A 25685-nucleotide genomic window follows, 5' to 3' on the forward strand; every position below is an offset into this window, starting at 1 on the left:
AAAGTCGGATAATAGGTGGGAAAACAGGGGTAAGGCAGTTCAACTGAGTGGCCTGAAAGATAATCGGGCATACTCAAATGAATTTAGCCAAAGCTGCGCCCCTCAGCCTGAGCCCCTACACGGAGCTATTCAAAGGCTGAGGCATTTGGTAAGAGATAGTGGCATATCCCTAAATGATGCCTGCGGGCATCCGAGGGCATCGAATTCCATCCATTTTTCCACCTCACATGACACAGAACATGTGCACTGCTTATCTGACTTTCGGGAGAATGGTGCCACTAACACACCAAACACCCCAACTGGTATAACAGCAAATCCATTGACTGGAGAAGGGAGACACAGCACAGCAGGTGCCCAATTGAATCACTCCCGAGAAAAATACAAAGTAACAATCAAACAGGCGCTGAGAGCCATGAGAAGGCTTCTCACCACAGACAAAAACGGCAACCTGCCCAGCACAAGAGTGTTACAAAGTTGTACTGATCAAAACTCACAACATTTAAACCGGCTGCGGACTGCTTTGTATAGGCAAATTGAATACAATGAGGCCAGAGAGATGCTGTATAAGCAGTTGGCTTCTGATGAGGTGAGCACAAGCTGTGAAAAGGCTTTGCAAACCCTCTCTGGAGGGGTTGAACACAGCACCGCTGAGCTGGTTCAACCTTACCGAGGATTTAGCTCTGAGGAGCACCAATCTGTCTCTCCAGCTGTGGCCCTAGAAGTCCAGCTAGGAATACGAAAAGAGGCCAGACTCAGAGCAAGTGGTGTCAGATGCAGTAGCACTGACCGCTCTCAAGGAGATTACATCTGGAGACCCCTTTGCAGCAATGCCCCAAAATACTCTAATGGCAAGGAATGGGCTGAGTTACACCCAGGGTGCCGAGGGCGAAACAGGTGCCTTGCTGCCAGCATCGCCCTGCTTGTTGCCATCCTGCTTGCTGCCTTCTGTGCCACAGGCTTTCGTGTGCCAGAAAGGAAGCAGCTCGAAGCAAGCCCCAAGGTGACAACAAACAGCCTAGACAATGCCCTTATATACTGCACACCCAAGAAAGGTGACAGATGGAGAATGCTGCCAGACTATAGAACAGTAAGCGCAGTCATAAAGCATATAGGAGCACAGCAGCATGGACTGCATTTACCCAATGTGCTCCCAACGAGTTGGCCGCTATTGGTAACTGATTCAAAGACTTGTCCCTCTACCACCTTCCTACACCCTGAGAATGTTCCAAGGCTCGCCTGTCCCATCATGGCCTTGTGCATGGCCCGTGCAAGTATATTGCTGGGCTGTCTGTCCTCAGGAAATGCAAATAGCCAAGCAAGATATCAGACAACCATGATACACCCTCATACAGGTAGCATACCAATGAGCATGGCCACAGAAAATGAACTGCCTTTTACTCTTACTGCTCTAATCCAAAATGTCCAAGATGTAGGGTTATAGCTTGCAGCAGAGAAAATGCAGCAACCGTTACCCTGGACTTTCCTTGGACAAGAATTCACGCAGCAAAAAGATTCTCCACAACTGCTGCAGCTCAAGGTAAAAAACACTTTATATTTACACGAGTTGCAAAGGCTTTAAGGGGCCACAAACCGGTTAAGGCCTATTTTAGGCATAACCACAGAGGAGCTACACCCTCTGCTTCAGCTGCCAAAGGGAGACTCCAGTCCAATGTCTAACAGGCTACTGATACCAGAAGCCAAAAAGGTGTTAGACATTCGTACCAAGGCAATAGAGAGAGGGATAGGCAGAGGGAGAAATCCTGAACTACAAATACGCCTGACCCTCATTCCCAGCAGGTATCAACTATTAGCAGCCTTGTTACTGTGGGATCAGACTGAAAAAGACCCACTGCAACTTCTAAAGTGGCTAATTTTGCCCCATGTACCATCTAACACTGTGTGGACTGTTAATGAGATGTATGCAAAGCTTGTCATTCAAGGCAGAGAAGGACTGCAGAACTGGAAGGAGGGGACCCTGCCTTTACCACCATCGACTTGCCAGCTACGAAGGACAATTTGGATAGGATGCCAGCTGAGGACGCAAGGTTCCGAGCTGCCTTAGCAAGCTTTCGTGGTAAAACTTTAATGCATCTCTCAAAACACAGGTTGTGGGCAAAGACAACTAATCTACCTTCAAAAGCCACGACCAGATGCAAACACGGACCAGTGAAAGGCTCCAGGGCCTTCACACCTGCATCTGGAAACAGCATAAAAGGCTGTAATAACTCAGGTAAAATCCTGCTACAAAAAAAAGGGAAGGACAGACGCAAACCACGAACCACAGCTGTGCAGGTTCTGGAAATGACCTCGTCTGTATTGCCTTGGGAAAGTTATTAAGTGATCTTTGAATGTTATAACTGATTTCTGTTATGTTGCAAATTGGTGCCCCATCTTGAAGGGTTGTTTGTTTGAGATGTCCTAGTGCTTACTTGTTAATTGAAATGCGTTCTGTTTGGTTTCTTGTGAATTACAGAAGGTTTGGATCTTCATACACATACATACAAAGTAACATAATGACAGGTAAGGGCCAACAACTGATAAAGAACTGAGTGACTGACAAAATAACAACATTTAACATCATATCTAAGGTCTTGAAGCAAGCGAAATTGTCTAGTTCATTTTTCCATCAGGACATAAGATCCTTAAACAGACAATTCAAATAACATTCAATTAGCTCAAGACTTCATCATGTCACGCCCAAACTGTCAAAAAATCACAACAATGCCATCTCAGAATGCATTAACCCCACATGGTTAATTGCAAATGAGATTGAGCAAACAGATATCACACACATCTCTGAAATGGACATATTATAATATGTACATGTAACAGTAGGTATATACCAGCACCACGTAACCTACACAACACCCACTGCAGAAAAGGCCAAAAGTGTGAGACACTTTGACTTAGTTGCCCAGCAACTCTTGATCCATAATATTCACAGTAAAGCAGCTCTATCCTATCAAATCGGAAAATTCTCATGTCACAAGTGTCCCACACTCACTCATTACACAGGTAATTACACGAAGAGCACACAACACAACAAAACAGTATCAACTAAACAAAAAAGGGGGGAGAGAATCTGTATAGCTAAAGGAATATCTGTGAAAAACCATGTATGTATTAATTTTCAAATTGTGACAAGCTGGAAACATGTGAGTATGAAAGGTAATACAAACCCCATGCTAGTGTACCTCTCCCAAAACATCGGTCATGGTAAAGGATTTGGTATCTGGGCAGTGGACAGAACCACTAAATCTGATTTGAGATAGAGGCTACGCTGGTGAGTCTGAAGAAAAGAGTTAAAATGAACCCCCTCCAGGTCTGTTGCACCCCACAAGGTACAAAATCACATCAGCAAGAACCAGAATGACGCAGAAGTTATAAGAAGGTTATGTTTATGTTTAAGGTTTACTTTAAGGGCAACCAATGTGGCAAAAAACAGTTTATAAAAACCCATGAATGTGTGTGTATGATGCGTGAGTTGATGGCCATCAAAGCGAATAAAAGTATGAATGAACATGAGTGTTGTATGTCTGGACAAATATTAGAACACTAAAACACCTCACAAATAACGATACCTCCGCCACAGGGTCATTTAAAAGAATTTAGTTCTGCTAAGCTTAGCCTGTTTCTTAATAAAGTTGTACTCCCCAGTTATTCAAAACCCTCAAGTTAATAAAGTTTATAAGTTTGCACGGTTAGGCCAAGGCCTATAGATTAATAAAGTTATTTCTCCAAGTTGCACTACCCTATAAGAATATAAGAAAGTTTTAAAAGGTTCACAATAGGACTATAAGAGGCCAAGGCAAGCAGTATGCTGGTTCATTGCAAGCCTTGGTAGTTTATAATGTACTGTTCTGATTGTTTGCGCTGTTGCCTTTGTAATGTTCTCGTGACCTTCTTATACAATTAGGAAGGGGGAGATGTAGGGAACATGTCCCGAGGTGCAACGGGTAGGCACCGGAGCTAGGGGACATGCGCAGAGCCAGACCCTCCTATTGGTTAAGAGTCACGTGAGATCAAGGTATAAAGGACCGCGCGCTGTTTAAATAAACCTCTTTGTTTACCACCTCACAGAGAGCGTGCCATGATTTCTTTATTATATAAAGGCAGCGTGCATGTGCACGCTACAGCACTCAACCTGAATTTAGGCAGATAGCTTTGAACTCCCTGAATGGCTGGTGAAAGGAGAGAGGTCAGACCAACTCTTCCAACGAGTGATTCACTCATGCCTTTCATTATCTATGTAGACATCCCTGAATATCAGCTGAAGCACTCAAGTCTGATGTCTGGTGTAAGATGGTGAAAATATCCTTCACTGAAGGATACAGTCATATTCTGAAGGACTGAAAAGTCAGGCTTGTTTATGCACAAATGTCTCAAGGAACGGGAGGGAAGAGGTGGATGTGCCAGAGAGGGACCTGTCAGTCCTGGAAGATTCTGAGCATGACAGCTTAGTACATATGTGCACCCATTCACCTTGCTCTCCTGCTACTTCTAGAGAAACAAGCATTTTTATTTCTGTTGTAGTAGAAAATGCTTTGAAGCTACTACAAAGAAGAAATGGGCAAAGTTTTATCTACATAAAGAAGCTCTAGTCTTTACGGCACTGACCCTTTTCTCAAGAGTCATAAAACCCAGGTGTACTACTGCAGAGGAGTGCATAATCATTCCTTGTCCCTTAGAGGAGATGGGTAAAGAAAAAGCCACACATGCAAGCAAAGCAAAACAAGGAATTAATTCACTGCTTTCCACTGGCAAGGAAGTGTTCAGTCATTGTTAAAGGAGAAGCCGCTGCCCGAGCATTCTCACACCATTCAAGGAGTCATGTACACTCCACCAGAGACTTTAGCTGCTAGGATCGGAGTCCCTTCTCAGCGGGCAGTTCCAGTGAGCCGATGGGTGCCCTTTTCAACTCCTCGCTGACACACACACTCACTCTCTGGCACGCTTCCTCCTTCTTCAGGCTTGACCCTAGCTTTCTGATAGCACATTCTCAGGCATTGGATTTATAAGAAATAAATAATTTAATAGAGTGGTAGAGCAGCAGGTCAGCTTGAGCTGGGTGACTCCAGAGAGGGACCCAGAACAAAGAAATCCCCAGTCAATTATACCCTTATGACTTTGATGCCTTGAAATCTATATTATATAAGATTTTAGTATACCTCATTAGAACTTTTAGGTTGCTAAGTACCTTTGTACAAGATTCCTAAAATGCTGCTTAACATTCTTTGTTAAGAATTTCAACAAACAAGGGGTTTTAACAAGGTGAAGCATTTTCTATCTGTAAAAATGTACTGAGAAAGAGCCATAACACCTGATATAACTAGTCAGAGCTATTCAGAAGCCTTGAAACCATTCCAGAAGGCATGATACTGTGCCAAAGACCAAGGAACAAGATAAGAAGGACGAAGATAAGTGGTCTTTGGGACCTCCAACTCAAATTCGGGAGGTGTGTCAAGGGTGGTACTAAGGGAGGGTTTTGGAAGTGGGTGTAACAGTATTAGGTAATGCTTTGAATTGTTACTTAGGTAACTAAAGCAAGAGGCTTTTGTAACTCTGCATGCACGCTTTTGAAGAAATTAGATTCTCATGCATCCAATGTTGTAATAATAAAAGGAATGCTGCTTTCTAAAACTCACAAAGTGAGTCTTAGGCAGTTTCTTTTAAGAGCCAATTTTAGGCATCAGCTTATGCACCCATGTCTCACTCAGTGTTCACGTGCCTTGCATGTGTCTCTTGGTCCAATGGTATTTTGGTCTGGGGTCTTCTAACACCTTATTGAGTTCTTTCTCTGTGTCCATGCAGGCAGGCTGTTGACTGTTCTTGTTGAGTTGCAGCTTCTGCTGATGGTTGTATACTCCTTATCTTCTGGTTTGGGCTTCTGGTGTACCTGTGCGACGGCAGAGCATGGCAAACTAAAAAGTCATAGAATCATAGGAACATAGAAAGGCTTAGGTTGGAAAGGAACCTTAAAGATCATCTAGTTCCAACCCCCCCACCATGGACAGGGATGCCACCCACTAGACCAGGTTACTCAAAGCCCCATCCAACCTGGCCTTGAACACTTCCAGAGATAGGGCAGCCACAGCTTCTCTGGGCAAACTCCTCACCACCCTCACAGTAAAGAATTTCTTCCTAACATCTAATCTAAATCTCTCTTCTTTTAGTGTAAAACTGGTCCCCCTTGTCCTGTCACTTTCTGCCCTCTTTTCTATAAGTCCCCTTTAAGTACTGGAAGGTTGCAATGAGGTCTCCCCAGGGCCTTCACCAGAATGAACAATCCCAACTCTATCAGCCTGTCTTCACAAGAGGGGTGCTCCAGCCCTCTGATCATCTTCGTGGTCCTCCTCTGGATCCACTCTAACAGGTTCACGTCTTTCTTGTGTTGAAGACCCCAGACCTGGATGCAATATTCCAGGTGGGTCTCACAAGGGCAGAGTAGAGGGGGAGAATCACCTCCCTCGACCTGCTGGCCATACCTCTTTTGATGTAGCCCGGGATGCAATTGGCCTTCTGGGCTGCAAGTGCACACTGTTCGCTCATACCCAGCTTTTCATCAGCAAGAACCCCCAAGTCCTTTTCTGCAGGGCTGCTCTCAATGAGTTCATCCTCCAGTCAGTACTCATGTCTGGGATTGCCCCAACCCAGTTGCAGCACCTCGCACTTGGACTTGTTGAACTTCATTAGGTAATTGTGGACCTACTTCTCAAGTTTGTCCAGGTCCCCCTGGATAGCATCCTGTCCTTCTCTTGTGTCACCTGCACCACTCAACTTCATGTCAACTGCAACCTTGCTGAGGGTGCGCTCAATCTCACTGTCTGTGTCATTGATGAAGATATTGAAGAGCACTGGTCCCAAGACAGATTCCTGAGGGACACCACTTGTCACTGATCTCCACTTGGGCATAGAGCCATTGACCTCAACTCTCTGGCTGTGTCCATCCAGCCAATTCCTTATCCACCGAATAGTCCGTCCATAAAATCCATGCCTCTCCAATTTGAAGATAAGTATGTTGTGTGGGACTGTGTCAAAGGCCTTACAGAAGTCTAGGTAGATGACATTGGTCAGTCTTCCCTTGTCAACCATTGCAGTTACTCCATCATAGAAGGCCACCAGATTAGTCAGGTACAATTTGCCCTTAGTGTTGTGCTGGTTGTCTTGGATCACCTCCTTGTCTTGCATGTGCCTTAACATTATTTCCATCAGGATCTGGTTCATGATCTTCCCAGGCACAGAGGTGAGGCTAACTGGTCTGTAGTTCCCCAGATCTTCCTTTCTCCCCTTTTTAAAAATAAGCATGATGTTTCCCTTTTTCCAGTCACCAAAGACTTCTCCTGACTGACATGACTTTTCAAATATGATGGAGAGTGCCATAGACTTAGGACAAACATTATCTATCAACAACCAAAACATCAGTGTGTTATCAGTATTCTTCTCATACTAAAGACAAAACACATCACTGTACCAATTACTAAGAAAATTAACTCTATTACAGTCAAAAGCATATCTAGGTGTAAGGTCACAGATTGAGGCCTAAGGCTTCAGCAAATCCAGCTACTCATGCTAAGCAAGTAAAGCTAGGCAAACAACATACCAAGTCACATAGTATTATAAGTCTATGTAACTCATTCTACTTAAAACTTATTTATGTTAAACAACTACTGTCTCTCAACACCATCTCCAGGAGAGCAGGGCTCCATCACATGTAATGGTTACTTGGGAAGACAAATGCCATCATTACAAAAGTCCCCTCTTCCTCCTTCTTCCCCCCATCTTTATATAGGAGCATGATGTCATATGGTCTGGAATATCCCTGTGGTCAGTTGGGGTCAGCTCTCCTGGTTGTTTCCCCTCCCAACTTCTTGTGCAACCCCAGCCTACTCACTGGTGGGGCAGTACAAGAAGCAGAAAAGGCTTTGACTCTGTGTAAGCCCTGCTCAAATCCAGCACAAATCCAAAACACAGCCCCATACCAGCCACTGGGAAGAAAAACAACTCGACTCCAGCCAAAACCAGTCTACCCTTCTCCACCACAACCAAGCTGCACTTGGGTAAAAGTGTGGCAGCAACTCACTTTCATACCCTTGACTCCTTGGTCTAACCCATGCAATTCCAAGACTCTAGCACTCTTTAGAGCAGCCTAAAGAGTGTTGCAAAAAATCAGATATGTATAAGAGCTGGAGATGCTTTAACTATGTTCTGGTTTACCTCAGATGTTCCCCTTCCCTCAAAGTTCAAACTGCATAGGCCTTGCTTTCATGATTGTGGATTACTTGAGTTTTTTCTTACACAAGAGAAATTACTAAGAAACTCAATAAACCAGATGACGACTGCTTTGTTTTGTAAAGCAGTTACAGTTACACTGAAGAATTTGGACCTTTAAGACAGTGAGCTCTTAAAGGCACTGTGTGAAGGTAAATAGGTGCAAGCCATGTTCACGGACCTGTTCTGTCATGCAAAATACTGTTCTCAAGAACATGGCCTCTCCTTTTCTTGTCTTGTAACAGCAAAACAAGGAGAGTAGTTACCTTGTGTGCACTGTTGGATGTGACAGTATGCACTGTCATGCTTGGAGAGTCTCTAGGCTGCCTGTCTGTGTCCTCAGCAGTAAAATTTATCTCATGAGGTAGCAGCTAGAAAATGTTTGCTATTTGTATGATAGCATTATCTAGTATCCTAGCATGCAATCTATCCGTAAATATGCCTCTGTCTTTCAAAAGCTGCTTGGTTACTCATTTAAGCTTGGGATCATTGTAGTCCATAGTCATGGGTTTGGGCATAATTGTGCAACAGTTAAAAGGTCTTAGCTGTTTCAATGGCAGGAATGGGTTGCCCAGGGAGGTGGTGGATTCACCATCCCTGAAGGTTTTTAAGATGAGACTGAATGTGGCACTTAGTGCCATGGTCAAGTAACCACGGCAGTGTTGGATCAAGGGTTGGACTTGATGATCTCGGACGTCTTTTCCAACCTGGTTGATTCTATGATTCTATGAGTCAATGCTTCTGGTTTTGTTAATTTTCCAGGCAACAAGTATACTTAACTAAATTTTACTAGTTCAAACTTGGAAATCAAGAGCAGAGTTTTCCCAATAAGTCACCATAGGGCAGAGTGGTGGCTATTGTTTCTTGGGAATATTGTTGCTGTGGAGGTCCTCATTGACTGCTGACATCTTCCTTCTGAGCAGGGGCTGTTCAATTCATGGTAATCTTGTGGATGTCTGCATTTCTGCCTTGACTCCAAGTCCCTTGAGCAAACAAATTCATCTCCATGTATAAGAGCTCCTACAGAGCTACTGGGTGGTATCGCGTACTGCCCAATGTCTGGGCTGAGCTTCACCGGTGGTCATACTCACGTTTAGATGAGCTATCCAGTACTACATGTTTTTATGAAAATCCCTTTGCATGAGACATGATGTCTCTTTTTTTTTCATGTATTTTGTATCCCTGAAGCACTTTGCTGTTAAGAAATGATGGAAAGTATTGAAAGATCCTTGTTAAGTTACAGAACATTGTGAATGGGAGTTGGATCTGGATGTTGTGAAAGGCATTTTCAGAAGTTTCTCTTTTTTTTACAGACTGTAAACAATTTTTAAATTTACTTGATGCCTATTCTTCAGGCAATGTAACATCTTCTTCATTAATGCATTAGTCACCAAACATGGGCTGTCCTAAATCTTAGACATCTGGATTTCCTACAGAAGATAAGAAAGCATAGTGTGGAAGCTAAAGAAAACTATAAGATCCCATGTAGAGAATATAAAAAGCAATTGGATCACATTGCCTATTACAAAGCAAGGACAAATATTATAATTAATCCTTGACTGTGTCATTTCTGAAAACTTCAAAGGATAGTTGTTGTTTTTTTCTTTTTTGAACATTGCCACTGAGAGAAGGTTGGTTTGTTAGCTGAGGGAATGAATAATCATTGATGAAAACTGCTTTTAATTCTAACAGCTTTAAATGCAACAGATCTCAAAAAAATAGTATTTTTTCTCAATAATTAAGCTTACAATTCTTATAAAAAGAATCTAATTCTATGGATATCTCTTTAAAGAAATTATGTTTTATCTAGCTAATATTTTACAATATATGGTTTTGTTTGATAAGTTTCAAATGTATATCACAATTTTCCTCTCATCCCACTTTACTTGCTGAGCTAATCTGTTTTGGTTTTTGTTAGCCACTGTTTATCAAGCACTCTGCTTTTTCAATAAATCTCAAGATAAAAATGTGTTTAGTGTTGTTGACATCATACCCCTGAAACCAGATGCAGAATTGCTATTGTTTGGATTCAATACTCACTAAAATTAATTTCCTTACTGTTGAATCTGAGGGATATGATGAGTGACAGGCCATCTTTTTTCTTCTTTTTTTTTTAATCATACAGATATGTGTCTTCCTCTAGATGCTCTGAGTGCATATGTGTGTGAAAGGAAGGGAAACAGGAATTCCTTGCAGTAGGGTGACAACTCTTAGTAAAGTGAGTTCAAGGCAGATGTTCTTGGCAGAAATCAACTGAAAACCTGCATCTAAAAACTTGAACAACCGACAGAAAATAGACTTGCATTTGTTTTGGCTCTTTTTCCAAACATTGATCTTTTCTAAGAAAAAAATCAAACAAAAGCTCTATAAAGGGTTAGTTTCATGCCAAGTATACAGCATGCTGACATATTGCAGCATGAAAAACAGGACCTAGCATCTCCCTGCTGAAAGCTGTGGACAGCTGCATCCAAAGGATGGGGGATCCACTGATTAAGATACCTATACAGGGAGGATAAAATCCGAGAAATAACAGATAATTTCTTTACATATCATTACCTTTCACATGTGTTTGATCACCTTTTGTCACCACAGTTAATTGCACATGATCTATCATACAGAATTTCAAAGGAACTCACTCCCCCCTAACACATGGGGTGATTAGGATTCTCATTAAAGCAATAGGTAATGCATCTCCCCACTTCATGTGGGTTTCTTTCCACAATTTGAAAATTTGTCTTTTGATAGTCTGATTCATCCTTTCTACTCTTCGACTAGATTGTGGTCTCCAAGGAGTGTGCAAATGCCATTTAAACTGAAGGAGTTTAGACACTCCCTGAACCACCTCTGTGATGAAACAAGGTCTGTTGTCTGAAGATAAACTCTCAAGAATTCCAGATCTAGGAGTTATTTCTTCTAGGAAAATTTTAACAACACCCCTGGCTCGACTGGTGTGGCAAAGGAAAGCCTCTGGCCATACTGAAAAAGTATCAACTAGAACAAACAGATATTTATAACATCCACATTTAGGTAACTCAGAGAAATCTATCTGCCACTATTCCCCTGCAGTTATTCCCCTTTTTACCTCTCCCATAGGGGTTTGCTTTGATTTTTAGGACATCTTATTATTATATCCACACGAAAATGCATCTTTGGTCCTATAGCATGTCTTTTGATAGTACTTATCATAACATCTGCTCCCATGTGAGTTTCTTCTTTCAAGATTTTAGTGGTTGTAAGAATTTTTTGATTCACAGTGTATGAGTTGGCACAGGCAGTCGGGACAGCCACAAACTCATGGCTATAACACAAAGAGTAAATTTAATTTCTATTACCTCGCTAACCAGGGGATCCCCAAAGCAACACCCAGGCAGAGGTGCACAAGCAGAGAGACAGGCACCATTAAACTCAGGGGATCACTGGTTGCTGTTCACACAGGCTTATCAAGAGTTATTACTAGTTGCAAGGTCACTTGAGTGATTTACAGTCCTCCTCACCAGTCTTTCGCATTTTAACCCATTCCTCCCAACACAAAGTTATCCACCAGCCTTCTGAAATCTTTTTTTTCTTTTTGAACATCTCAGTATTTCTGCCAATCAATCTTCTTTCATCCACATATTGCCTTTGAATTTTTAGGATTTTTAGCTTTTTGTAGATTTTAATGTAGCTGTATAGTCTGTCGCAGTTTAGAATTGTAGTTAACACCCACCAAACCCTATTCGCCCATTTCATATCAAATGTTCTGAATTCTTTAGGCTTGTTAAGGTTCCTTTTCAAGGCAGGACTATAGTAAACATATTCTCTTTAAGAACATATGCACCTCAAGCCTGAACAACAAGATATTGTCATAGTCAAAGCAACCTTCAAGCCTGGAAACCTGGAGAAGCTCCAAAGACAGTACGTGCTGTGCCGTGAAGAAGAGGAAGATGAGGAAGAAAGGGGTCTTAGGACCTCCTACTCAATTGCCAGGGAGGCATGCCTGGGGGGCAGATCTGGGGGTGGGTAGTTCTTGGATCGGACCATAAATTGTGGAACCCCTGGACACAGGGGGCCCACATCGTGTCTGTACTCCCGTGGCCAGAAGGCCTTCATTAAAGACCTACTCTGTTATCTAATCTCTACTAAATTTGTCTGGTGAGTTTTTTTGGCTCCCGATCTTTAGGCAACAGTTACACTGTCATTGTTACCTCACCATTGTTTCAGTTATGTTGCAAATACATTACCAAACATAGTAGAGCTGGTTTTAGTCCCTATGGTAGTACTGTCCAGCATAGGGGCACCTTTCTTCCTGTTGTCAGATTTTCCCACTCAAATGCGAAGAGAATCTGGGTCTACACTTGCACCAGAATGCAAAAGAAAACACCTTTTAAATCCAAAACAGTCAAATAAGTATTTGTCCATGATTTTTTGGTTTATTGCTCTTAAATTCTGTCAGCCTATACTCCTGAGAATGAGGCTTCTTTACTGGTACTAAATTCAGGTTGACACTTGTCCTGGTTAGAACGGCTGGGACCAATTCATCCCTGGATGGGTATAGCCCAAAACTGTGTATTCTATGGCCCTCCATGCCATTTCCCAGAAACTGCTGTCAGTAGAGGCCTGCAAGGTGGGAAATGTTCCTATACCCTTTTATGGAATTCCCCGCTCTGATACCCTTTTATGGAATTCCCCGCTCTGATACCCTTTTATGGAGGAGGGACTGAGCAACCTCATGCCCTTTTATGGAATTCCCTGCTCTGAGGGAGGGACTGAGCACTCCCGCCTGAACTGGAGAATATATAACTGGGAGTTTCAGAACCTTGCCACCTCTCGTGGGATCCAGAGGAAGACTGAGACCACCGCCTTCAACCAGACTGAGACCACCACCCTCAACTGGACTGCAATCACCACTTCTGACCAGACTGCAGCAGCTCTCCCACCAGCAGGTTTATTCCCTCTCCCTTTGCTTTGGACTCGGGGGTGGGCCAAGGTACACCACTCTTGTTCATACCCTAGGGTGCTGGTTTATACATTTGGGTTTTGTGGGTTAAAACCAATTGTCTGTCTGTATAATTGTACTTATTGCATTATTTTAATAAATTGTTATTCTGACTTATAAATCTCTCTTTTGAATTGAGTTCATTTTTCCTTGCTGGTTAACTTTTAAACCAGCACAACACTCTGTCGTGGTTTAGGAATGGTACTCTCCATTTCAGTGCCCCCACCAGGACTCTCCAAAACCACACACTGCTCTCTCTTGCTCTCCCTTCCCCTACCCCTTCCTCCTGTGGCCAGATGGAGTTGAGAGTTGGAGGCACAAAAGGTGAAGATCACAGGTGGAGATAATGTCTCAGTTTAATGAGACAGATGTGTTTGCTGAGGAGGGCAAGTTACGAGGAAGATCAAGCTCCCCCCTCTAAGCAATTGTAAGGGGGTCCAGTCAAGGAAATGTGAAGAAAGAAAAAAATGACAGCCCTTTATTAAAGAATATATATATGTATAGGTAACACAATAAAAGAACAAGAAAAAAACCAACAATCCAAATTCCCACCAAAAACATTGAAGTACTTTTTGCCTTTTGGCGCAATTCTAACTACGACCGGCAGGGGGCACTGTTGGATCTCTGGAGGAGCAGAGGCTGTAGTTGCCCCCTAGTGGCCGGCAGGGGGCGCGCACTGTAGATGAACCCCACATGGCAAATGGTGGATCTCAGCCATGCAGGTGGTTCAAGACCCTAAGATGTGCCCCCACCCCTCAGCCACGAAAAAGCAGCAGCTAGTAGGGTATGGGGGGTGTCAGTCCATCCAGTGAAGAGTAGGGAAACCCAGGAAGAAAGAGGAAAAACTCACGAGATGCTGGCAGTCTCAGTGACAGCAGAGGTGGGGTGCAGTCCTCCAGGGACTGTCTCACTGGAGAAACGGAGCTCCCCCGGTCCTTGGCAGCTCTAAGGGACACTCAGGCCATAGGCAAAGCAGGACGCAAGGGCGTCAGAGGCGAAAACTCGCAGCTCATTCCCACACACTCCCTGCTCCTGCAATTGGGGAAGCAGCTCAGTGTCCTCCCCAAGCAAAAGAAAAAACCACCTCCCACACAGTTCTTCGAAAGCAATTAATCTGGAATGTGCCCATACTTAGCCAGCCCTTTGTGTGTATGTGGCTTTGCTCTGTTCATCCCTTCCCCCCCTCCTTTGCTCAACACCTTTCTTTCACAGTGGTAAATGGAAAAAAATCAAAGTAGGGGTTTTTTTCTTTAAAACAAGAAAACCTATCACAGATAACAATTTACTGGAAACAGCAATGAGATAAGAAAAGGAACAGTAACAGCAACAATATTAATGACAAAAGTATACAAAAAAAGAGAGAATGATTCACACGCAAAAATGCTCACCGGGGAGCCTGCAACAATAAACAGTTCTGATCGGCTCCTGTAGTGGGTTGACCATGGCCAGATGCCAGGTACCCACTAAAGCCACTCTCTCACGCTGCCTCTGCAACTGGAAAGAGGAGAGAGAAAAAAAAACAGCTAAGGATTCATGAGTTGAGAGAGCTGGGAGAGATCACTTACTGATTACCTTCACGGGCAAAACACACTCAAAGTGGGGATATTACTTAAATTTATTACTAACAGGATAAGAGTAAAAGAGTGAGAAATAAAACAGTCAAAAACACCTCCCCCCCACCCCTCCTTCCATGTTCTCCCTCCTCTCCCCCAGCAGTGCAGGGGGAGAGGGAATGGGGTTTCCGTCAGTTGTTTTTGCCGCTGCTCAGAGAGAGGAGTCCTTCCCCTGCTCCCGTGGCGTCCGTCACATGGGAGACAGTCCTTGACAGACCTCTCAAGCGTGAGTCCATCCCACGGGCAGCAGTTCTTCCCAAACTGCTGTCCCGTGGTTCACTCCTCCATGGGGTGCAGTCCTTTACGAATGAGCTGTACTGGCGTTGGTCCCCCACAGGGGCCACAAGTCCTTCCTGGGAAAAACCTGCTCCAGCGTGGGCTTCCCTCTCCATGGACCGCAGGTGTCCGTCAGGACCCTGCTCCATCTTGGGCCTCCCACGGGGTCACGGCCTCCCACGGGGTCACAGCCTCCTTCATGCATCCACCTGCTCCAGCATGGGCTCCTCCATGGGCTGCAGGTGGGTCTCTGCACCCTGATGGTCCTCCATCGGCTGCAGGGGGACAGCCTGCTTCACCGTGGTCTGCACCACAGGTGACAGGGGCCACAGCTCAGGTGCTTGGAGCACCTCCTCCCCCTCCTTCTGCACTGACCTTGGTGTCTATGTTGTTGTTCCCATGTTCTCACTCCGCTCTTCCCTGGCTGGAATTTCTTCTGCGCAACAATCTTCTGTTCTTAAATATGTTATCACAGAGGCGTTACTATCACTACTATCACTCCTGATTGGCTTGGCCTCAGCCAGTAGCAGGAATTCTGACCTGGAGCTGGCTGGCATTGGCTCCACTGGACAGGGGAAGCTTCTGACAGCTTCTAACAGAAGCCACCCCTGTAGCCCTCCCTGCTACCAAAACCCAACCACAGAAACCCACTACAATGTTGAGTTCATTTAGTCCATGACTGTGGGTTCTATCTGTCCTAGGTATCTTCTAGGTCAGAAGGGTTGGTGTGCTGTTGGCTGGTTGCAAACTGCATCGGGAGCTCACGACTGGTGTATCTGGAGCAGTCCATCCTCATTGTCCATGGTAGTTATGACATATAGTGGCAGTGTCATTCAGCAACCAATATCATGCAATTCAACATTACAGACTGTTCTCACCCAAATATCAAATCCCCTTGAGGTACACATTGTGCTTCCCCATCCCTCTGCATTACCCACCAAGTGCACTCAGGTCCTTGAGCATAAACAATCCCACGGATGGGTTTGCCTTTGCTTGAGGCAGGACTAATCCAAACTGTCTTCCCTAATACATTCTTCATATGCACCATTGGGACTTTATTCCACAGGACTTGCTTTTCAAGGCCCAAGATGATGTTCCAGGAAGTGATGTGAGGCATAGGGGACATCTCCAGTCATTTAGTGATTGTTTCCACCATTGTAAGCACGTAGCGCTTGCCTTAGCAGGTTTGTGTGAGTGTGATTTAATTGATCTGCCAGGCATCCCCATATTTATATTTTGACCCCTGTCCTCCATACCACAGGGGCTTTACCCACTTGGCCTGCTTGGTCGCAGCCCATGTTTCACAGTTGTGGATAACCTGGGAGATAGTGTCCATGGTTAAGTCCACCCCTCAGTCACGATCCCCTCTGTATGTCACATCTCTTCCCTGATGACCTGAGGCATCATGGGCCCTTTGAGCCAGAAATAATTCACCCTTATGCTACCAGTTCAGATCTACCTGAGACACTTTAGTCTTGGCAGCCCGATCCACCTGTTCGTTGTTGCAATGTTCTTCAGTAGCCCGACTCTTGGGTACATGTGCATCTACATGATGGACCTTCACAGTCAACTTCTCTACCTGGGCAGTGATGTCTTCCCACAATTCAGCAGCCCACATGGGTTTCCCTCTGTGCTGGCAATAGGTCTTTTTCCATCAGTCCAACCATCCCCACAGAACATTTGTCATCATCCACAATGATGCTGAAAAGTTGGAGAAATAACTCTCTGAACTCTTTTTGAGATATAGAAAGCAAAAAAGCACTCCTTTATTACGGCGCTGGGTGCACAGGAATATTTTCCAAATTGCGCACCCAGAATCACATAGGTTTCACAACTTTATACTATCTAATTACAATATTCAGATTTTAATTATAATATTCAGACATTACCTCATCCTTTACACCCACTTCCAAAACTGTCCATCCCATGGTACCGTCCTCACCACGCCTCTCGAATTTGAGTCGGAGGTCTCAAAAGCCCCCTATCTTCTTCTTCCTCATCTTGTCCCTGTGTCAACCTTTGGGTTTTGGCACAATATCAAGTCTCCTGGAATGGTTTCAATGCTTTTGAACAGCTTTGACTGGCTTTGTTAGATGTTATGTCTCTTTCTCAGTCCAGTTTCACAAATAGAGGAACCTTTTATCTCATTAAAAATTTCTTTCTGTTGAAACTCTTAACAAAGAATGATAAACTACATTTTAGAAAACTTGTACAGAGATATTAGTAAGCTATATAATATAGGTTTTATGGCTACAATGAGTCAGTGTAGAGTGCTGGCCATTTCTCTCGTTCAGCGATATCTAAAGCCAGCTGGATGGCCTTCAGCTCTGCAACCTGACTTGATCCACCTTGTCCCTCAATAGCTTCTGCGACTCGTAGTGTAAGATTCCATACCACAGATTTCCATTTTCTGTGTATCCCTACAATATGGCAGGAACTGTCAGGGAAGAGAGTATATCACTTTTCATTTTCTGGTAGCTGATTATATGGTGGGGCCTCCTTAGCACGTCACCTTCTCCTCCTCTGATGATGATGATAGTCCAAATTTTCGCCTTCAGACCAGTTTGTGATGACTTGCAAGACTGGAGTTTCCTATCTAATGTTGCTGTGTGATCAGAGTGATCCCCTTATTCCACATAGCATCAGTGGCATGATGTGTGGAGGGGACTTTCCCTTTGAACATCCAAACCAGCACTGGCAGATGGGGTGCCAGGACGAGCTGTGATTCAGTGCCAATCACTTTGGAAGCAGCTTGAACCCCTTCATAAACTGCCAGTATGTCTTTTCAGTTGGGGTGTAACAGGCCTCAGATCCTTTCTGTCCCCGACTCCAGAACCTCAAGGGTTGTCCTCGAGTCTCCCCAGGTACTTTTTGCGAGAGGCTCCAGGAAGGGCCATTCTCCCCAGCTGCAGTGTAGAGCACATTTTTCACATCTTGTCCTGTCCTGACTGGTCCAAGGGCTATTGCAGGAACGGTCTCCTGTTTTACCTGTTCAAAAGCTTGTTGTTGTTCAGGCCCCACATGAAATCGTTCGTCTTCCATGTCACATGATAGAGAGGGCTTACAATCTGACTGTAATCTGGAATATGCATCCTCCAAAAACCCACAGCACCTAGGAAAGTCTGTGTTTCCTTCTTGCTGGTTGGTGGGGACATAGCTGCTATTTTCTTGACCACATCCATTGGAATCTGACGATGTCCATCTTGCCATTTTACTCCTAAAACCTGAATTCCCAGGGCAGGCCCCTGGATCTTACTTCACTTTATGGCAAAACCGGCCTTCAGGAGGATTTGGATTATCTTCTCCCCTTTCTCAAAAACTTCCTCTGCTGTGTTGCCTCACATGATGATGCCATCAATGCATTGCAAGTGTTCTGGAGCCTCACCCTTTTCCAGTGCAACCTGGATCAGTCCATGGCAAATAATGGGGCTGTGTTTCCATCCCTGGGGCAGTCAGTTTCAGGTGTACTGGATGCTCCTTCAGGTGAAAGCAAACTGTGGCTTGCACTCTGCTGCCAAAGGAATGGAGAAAAATGCAATGTTGATGGTGGCACCACTATGGGCACTGAAAGAAATGGAGCTGCACACCACACAGAGTTCGATTTCAGGATTTGTCCACCGATCTTTCCAGCGTTCCCTTTTTATTCATATTCTCTCGTAAACAGCACTTGATGTTTGTCTGTTAGTTAACCGAAATTCCCAGGATTGTTCTAAACCAGTGCTTTGATCCCACACATTCACATGTGCATCATGTTTGACTGTTTTCAGCCACGGGAAAAACATGCAGACCATGCAGACCATTAAGCGGTGTTTGCTTTGAGAACATAGCACTCTATCAAAAACACCAGTCAAGGCCAAAACACTCCTTTTTGATCCTAATGAACTGAATGCAGGTGCTGCTGGCTTTACTTGTTCCCACACACCACTTTGCTGCCTTGGAGTCCAGTTGGTACTGAAGTTCCAGCATGTCCTGCACAGCAGCACTCAGTGGTGGTGTGACTTCATTCAGGCCATGAAAGTCTACTTTCAGTCTCCACTCTCCATCAGACTGCCACACTGGCCATATGGGACTATTAAAGGATGAGTGAGTCTTGCTGACCACTCCCTGGCTCTCCAGTTCACGAATCATCTCATGGATGGAGGTCACAGAGTCCCAATTGGTGTGGTATTGTCGATTGTGCACTGCTGTGATAGTGATTGGTACCTGTTGTTCTTTGACTCTCAGCAGTCCCACAACAGAAGGGTCTTCTGAGAGACCAGGCAAGGCATTCAGCTGTCTAATTTCCTCTGTCTCCACAGCAGATATCCCAAAAGCCCAACGATGCCCTTTTGGGTCCTTGAAATACCCTCTCCTGAGGTAATCTATGCCAAGGATGCATGGGGCCTCTGGGCAGTCACAATGGGGTGTTTTTGCCATTTGTTCTCAGTCAGGCTCCCTTCAGCTTCCAGTATAGCCAGCTTTTGGGATCCCCTGTCTCAGTTTAATGAGACTGAAGTGTTTTGCTAAGGAGGATGAGTTATGAGGTAGACCAAACTCCTCCCTCTAAGCAATTGTAAATCTGAAATTAAGAGGCTTCAATTGAGGAAGTATGGAAAAAGATAACAGCCCTTTATTAAAGGATATATGTGTATTGGTAGAACAACAAAAGAACACAAAAACAACCAAAGAATAATCCTGTACCCCCAAAAAAGGGAAACAGTTCAATATTTTTCTGCTTTTTGGTGCAATTCTAACCACAGACAGCAGGGGGCGCTGTGGGATCACTGGAGGAGCAGAGCCTGCAGTGGCGGGAGTGACTGATACCCCAGAGGGCTGTGCAGCCCTTCAGAAGGACCTCAACGGGTTAGAAAGATGAGAAGAGGAACTGCCTGAAGTTCAACAGAGGCAAATGCAGGGTCCTGCACCTGGGGAGGAACAACCCCATGCACCAGTACAGGCTGGGGGCTGACCTGCTGGAAAGCAGCCCTGCAGGTGTAAGGGTAGAAGACCCTTCCAGAAGATTTATTACGAGGAGATCCAGGCTTATTTTGCTTAGGAAGACTTTCCTGCCTGAAAGAGGCATCTTTCCCAGAGACAGTTTTAGATGCTTTCTCCTCCTGCATTCCAGAGAAACTCTCCCTGCTATGAGAAAAAATAAGTCCTTGCAGACATGTTTGTAGGCCCCCACAGAGGGAGGGGAGGGGATGATAAAAGCCCTGAGAAGAACAGGGGCGTCTTTGTGTCTTTCCCCAGGCCCGGTGTTTGAAACGCCATTAAGGTTAATGTTCTTTAAGTCTAGTGTTCTCAACTTTGAAAATAAATTTTCCTACAATCCTTCCACTACCTGGCATTTTGGGAGTACCTGCGCCTCATCTTTCTTCACAGCAGGGAAGGACCTGGGGGTCCTGGTGGACAAACCGTCCATAAGCCAGCAGTGAGCCCTTGTGACCAAGAAGGTCAATGGGATCCTGGGGTGTATTAGGAAGAGCATTGCCAGCAGGTTGAGGGAAGTGATCCTGCCACTCTACTCAGCCCTAATGAGACCTCACCTGGAGTGCTGTGTCCAGTTCTGGGCTCCTCAGTACAAGATAGACATGGAGCTCCTGGAGCAGGTCCAGTGGAGGGTGACAAAGATGATTAGAGGGCTGGAGCATCTCTCTTACGAGGAAAGGCTGAGGGAACTGGGCCTGTTCAGCCTCAAGAAGAGACAACTGAGAGAGGACCTTATCAATGTATATAAGTAGCTGAAGGGAGGGTGTCAAGAGGATGGAGCTCTTCTCAGTGGTGTCAAGCAATAGGACAAGAGGCAATGGGCAGAAACTGATGCACAGGAAGTTCCACCTGAATATGAGGAAAAACTTTTTTACTGTGCAGGGACCATGCACTGGAACAGATTGCCCGGAGAGGGTGTGGAGTCTCCCTCACTGGAGATATTCAAGAACCACCTGGAGGCAATCCTGTGCCATGTGCTCTAGGATGACCCTGCTTGAGCAGGGAGGTTGGACCAGATGATCCACTGTGGTCCCTTCCAACCTTAGAATCACAGAATGGGTAACTGCAGACACCGAAGAACAGAAGGAAGACAGAAGATGAACATGCACTTCTTGAAGAACCCACTCATAAGGAACTCTTTGAGTGATTTTATGTGTGTATTTTCTCTGGGTAACTTCAAGAAATACTGTATAGCCACAGCTAGAGGAACAACACAGAGTCCTTCACACAAATAGCAAATGCAGGACTGCTCTATCATGTGAGAGTTTGGCTCTGAAAGTGTCCTGATTTTGGCTGGGATAGAGTTCATTTCTTCTCAGTAGCTGGCATAGTGCTGTGGTTTGGATTCAGGATGACAATAATGCTGATAACACACCAATGTTTTGGTTGTTGCTGAGTAGTGCTTACCCAGAGTCAAGGGCTTTTCAGTGTCTCAGGCTCTGCCAGGGAGGAGCTACACAAGAAACTGTGAGGGAGCATGGCCAGGACAGGTGACCCAAACTGCCCATAGGGATATTCCATACCATGGAACATCATGCCCAGTATATTAACTGGGGGAGTTGGCCAAGAACCACCAATCACTGCTCAGGGATGGGCTGGGCATGAGTCACCAGCTGGTGAGCAATTGTATTGTTCATCATTTGTGTTTCTTGAATTTTATTCTTCTCACTCTTTCATTTTATTATTATTATTATTTATTTTAATTAGTAAACTCTCAGTCCATGGGTTTTACCTTTTTTCCAACTGATTCTCCTCCCCATTCCACTGGAGGGAGGGAGTGTAGGTGGGGGGGAGTGAGCAAGGCTACTCCAGTAGTGTACCATTTGACGAAGGTGCAAATAAAGCTTAAGGTTTCAAAAATGTAGACACGAAAGCTCATCTAGGATGTTCCATGTAGGGGTAGCTTGCTTTTCAGAAGAATTTGTAATGGGGAAGCTGGGAACTCTGTTGAGGTGGTGAATAAGGCACGAACCCCACTGCAGACACGATCAAGTGCCAGAGCAGAATTAACTTTAATAAACAAAGCAGCTGTTTAAATACAGTGTTCAAACGTGTCACATGATCTCTCAACCAATGACAATCAAGTATTTAATAGAGCATGCGTGAGAGCCCGGAAAACTACAAATCCCATAATTCTTTACTACATGCTTCCTGCCACACTCTGTTTTTGCTGATGCCTCAGGATTTTTAGGATTTTTAGCTTTTTGTAGATTTTAATGTGGTTGCATAGTCTGTCACACTTTAGACTAGTAAACATTTACCAAACCCTATTCACCCATTTCATATCGAATTTTCTAAATTCTTTAGGTTCCTCTCAAGGCAGGACTATCGTAAATACATTTTAAGAACATATGCGCCCCAGGCCTGAACAACAAGATACCATCATAGTCAAAGCAACCTTCAAGCCCAGAACCTTGGAGAAGTTCCAAAGACAGTACGTGCCGAGAAAAAGAGGAAGATGAGGAAGGTCTTAAGACCTCCGACTCAATTCAGGGGAGGTGTGCCAGGGGGCAGATTTGGGGAGGATCTGGGGGTGGATAGTTCTCAGATTGGATGGATAATACTATAAAATTGTAGAACCACTGGACATGTGCGCACACCTTTGTACTCCTTGCTCCAGAAGGCCTTCATTAAAGACCTGCTCTATATCTTATCTCTACTAAATTCTCCGGATGAGGTTTTTTCTCCCGATCTTTAGGCAACATTGCTTGGAAGGCTTTCTGCCTAAAAGGTAACTCTTTCTCAAAGGCAGTTTCAATGCTTTCTTCCCTCCCCGCATAGCAAGAGAAGTTCTCAACCTCTCTCTCTGTCAGAGGAAAGAGATAACGTACAGAAATGCCACAGGACCGTTGTGGCCCAGAGAGAGTTGGGGGGGGGGCAGAGATGATAAAGTCGGGGAGTGAACAGGAGGTTTGCTTTTTTCTCCCCAGGGCCGAGTGCATAAACTGCACTGTTAGGTACTTTGTAAGTTTCTCATGTTCTGGCCTTCTAAATAAACTTTTTGAACTCTTTCTACTGCCTTGTCATTTCTGGGGATACCTGCGTATCTTACTTTACACTCCATAACTTGCTAAAGATGGTTCCACTTCAGCAGTCTTGCAACAGGAAGCAATGTGAGATGGAGGATGCAAAGATATAGGATAGCACAGAGTTCCCAGACACCAAGCTATTACACAGAAGGAATAAAAATCAAAAGGAAGCCACTGTACCTGTGACATCCCACCCTTAAGGGGAAGGGAGCACCCAAGATTCGTAAATCACAGAATCACAGAATACGCTGATTTTGAACGGACCCACAAGGATCATCGAGTCCAACTCTTAGCTCTGCACAGGACCATCCCCAAGAGTCACACCACATGCCTGAGAGTATTGTCCAAATGCTTCTTGAACTCTGGCAGGCTTTCCACTGTAACCACTGCCCTGGGGAGACTGTTCCAGTGCCCAGCCACCCTCTGGGGGAAGAACGTCTTTCTATTATCTAACCTAAACTTCCCCTGACATAACTTCAGGCCATTCCCTCGGGTTCTGTCACTGGTCACCACAGAGAAGAGATCAGTGCCTGCCCCTCCTCTTCCCCTCTCGAGGAAGTTGTAACTGCAATGAGACCAAGTGACCTCAGCTGTTCCTCATACGGTTTCCCCTCAAGGCACTTCCCCATCCTCGAAGCCCTCCTTTGGATGCTCTCTAATAGCTTAATATCTTTCTTATATTGTGGTGCCCAAAACTGTACACAATATTCAAGGTGAGGCCACACCAGTGCAGAGTAGAGCAGGAAAATCCCATCCCTCTACTGTTTGGAGATGCTTTTCCTGATGCCCCCCAGGACATGGTTGGCCTTCCTGGCTGCTAATGGACTGCTGACTCATATTCAACTTGCCATTGACCAGGACCCCCAGGTCCCTCTCCGTGGCACTGCTTTCCAGCATCTCATTCCTCAGTCTGTCCATACATCCAGGGTTGCCCCATCCCAGATGCAGAATCCGGCACTTTCCCTTGTTCCACTTCATATGGTTGGTAATTGCCCAGCCCTCTAATTTGTCAAGGTCTCTCTGCAGGGCCTCCCTGCCTTCAAGGGAGTCAACAGCTCCTCCCAGTTTTGTATCATCAGCAAACTTAGCGTCTCTTCCAGTCCTGTGCCCAAGTCGTTTATGAAGATGTTGAAGAGCACAGGGCCCTGCGGAACCCCACTAGTGACAGGTCGCCAGTCTGATGTCACCCCATTCACTATTACCCTTTGTGCCTGACCCGTGAGCCAGTTGCTCACCCACCGCATGATGTGTTTATCCAGCTGTGGGCTGGACAGTTTGTCCAGAAGGATCCTGGGAGAGACAGTATCAAAAGCTTTACTGAAATCCAAAAAGATTACATCAACTGGCTTCCCTTGGTCAGCTAGGTGGGTTACCTTGTTATAGAAGGAAATCAGGTTTGATAAGCAGGACTTTCCCCTCATGAAGCCATGCTGGCTGTGACTGATTACAGTGCTGTCTTTCAGGTGTTTATCAATACTTCCCAGGATAATCTTCTCCATAACTTTACCAGGCACTGAAGTGAGACTGACAGGTCTGTAGTTTCTGGGGTCCTCCTTCTTGCCCTTCTTGAAAATCAGGACAACGTTCACCAGCTTCCAGTCAGCTGGGACCTCTCCAGATTCCCAAGGCCACTCAAAAATCATCAAGAGATGCTTTGTGATGGCATCAGCCAGCTCTTTGAGGATTCTGGGATGAATCCCATCAGGTCCCATAGATTTGCAGGGATCCAGCTGGAGCAGCAGATCCCGCACAATTTCAGGGTTGACTAGGAGTTGGTCATTCTTGCAGTCATGGTCCTCCAACTCCGGGCACTGGGACCTCCTTGGTCCATCATCCGTGTTGAAGACAGAGGCAAAGAATGTGTTAAACACCTCTGCCTTGTCTCTGTCCCCATTTGTGAGGTGACCATCCTCATCCTGGAATGGGCCGATGATATTTCTATACTGCCTATTGCCATTAATGTATTTGAAAAAACTCTTTTTATTGTCCCCCACATTTCTGGCGGCTTCAGCTCCAGTTGAGTTTTGGCCGCACAAATTTTCTCCCTACAGCAGCAAGCAGCATCTCTGAATTCTTCCCATGTCACCTGACCTTGCTTCCACTGGGCACAAACCTTCCTTTTTTGCCTTATTTCCAACAGAAGATCCCTGCTCAGCCAAGCCAGCCTTCTGCCTCACCTGCTTGACTTCTGACATTTTGGAATTGCCTGTTCCTGTGCCCTTAGGAGGTGATGTTTAAAAGGTGACCAGCACTGATGGACCCCAGCACCCGCAAAAACATTTTCCCAGGGGACCTTACTTGCTAGCTCCCTGAGCAACCTGAAGTCAGCTCTCCTCATGTCCAGAGTTGAGGTTTTGCTGGCACTTTTCCTCCTGCCAACAGAGATTTTAAACTCAATCACTTTGTGGTTGCTGTGGACAAGATGGCCACCAATCTCCACTTCGCTCATGAGATCCACTCTGTTGACAAGCAGTAGATCAAGGAGGGCATCTTTCTGAGTCAGGTCCCTTGGGACCTGTTCCATAAAGTTGTCATCCAGGTTTTTTAGGAATA

The sequence above is a fragment of the Neopelma chrysocephalum genome, unplaced genomic scaffold, assembly GCF_003984885.1.
Source record: "Neopelma chrysocephalum unplaced genomic scaffold, ASM398488v2 Primary Assembly neopelma1_96887, whole genome shotgun sequence".
In the NCBI taxonomy this organism is placed as follows: domain Eukaryota; kingdom Metazoa; phylum Chordata; class Aves; order Passeriformes; family Pipridae; genus Neopelma; species Neopelma chrysocephalum.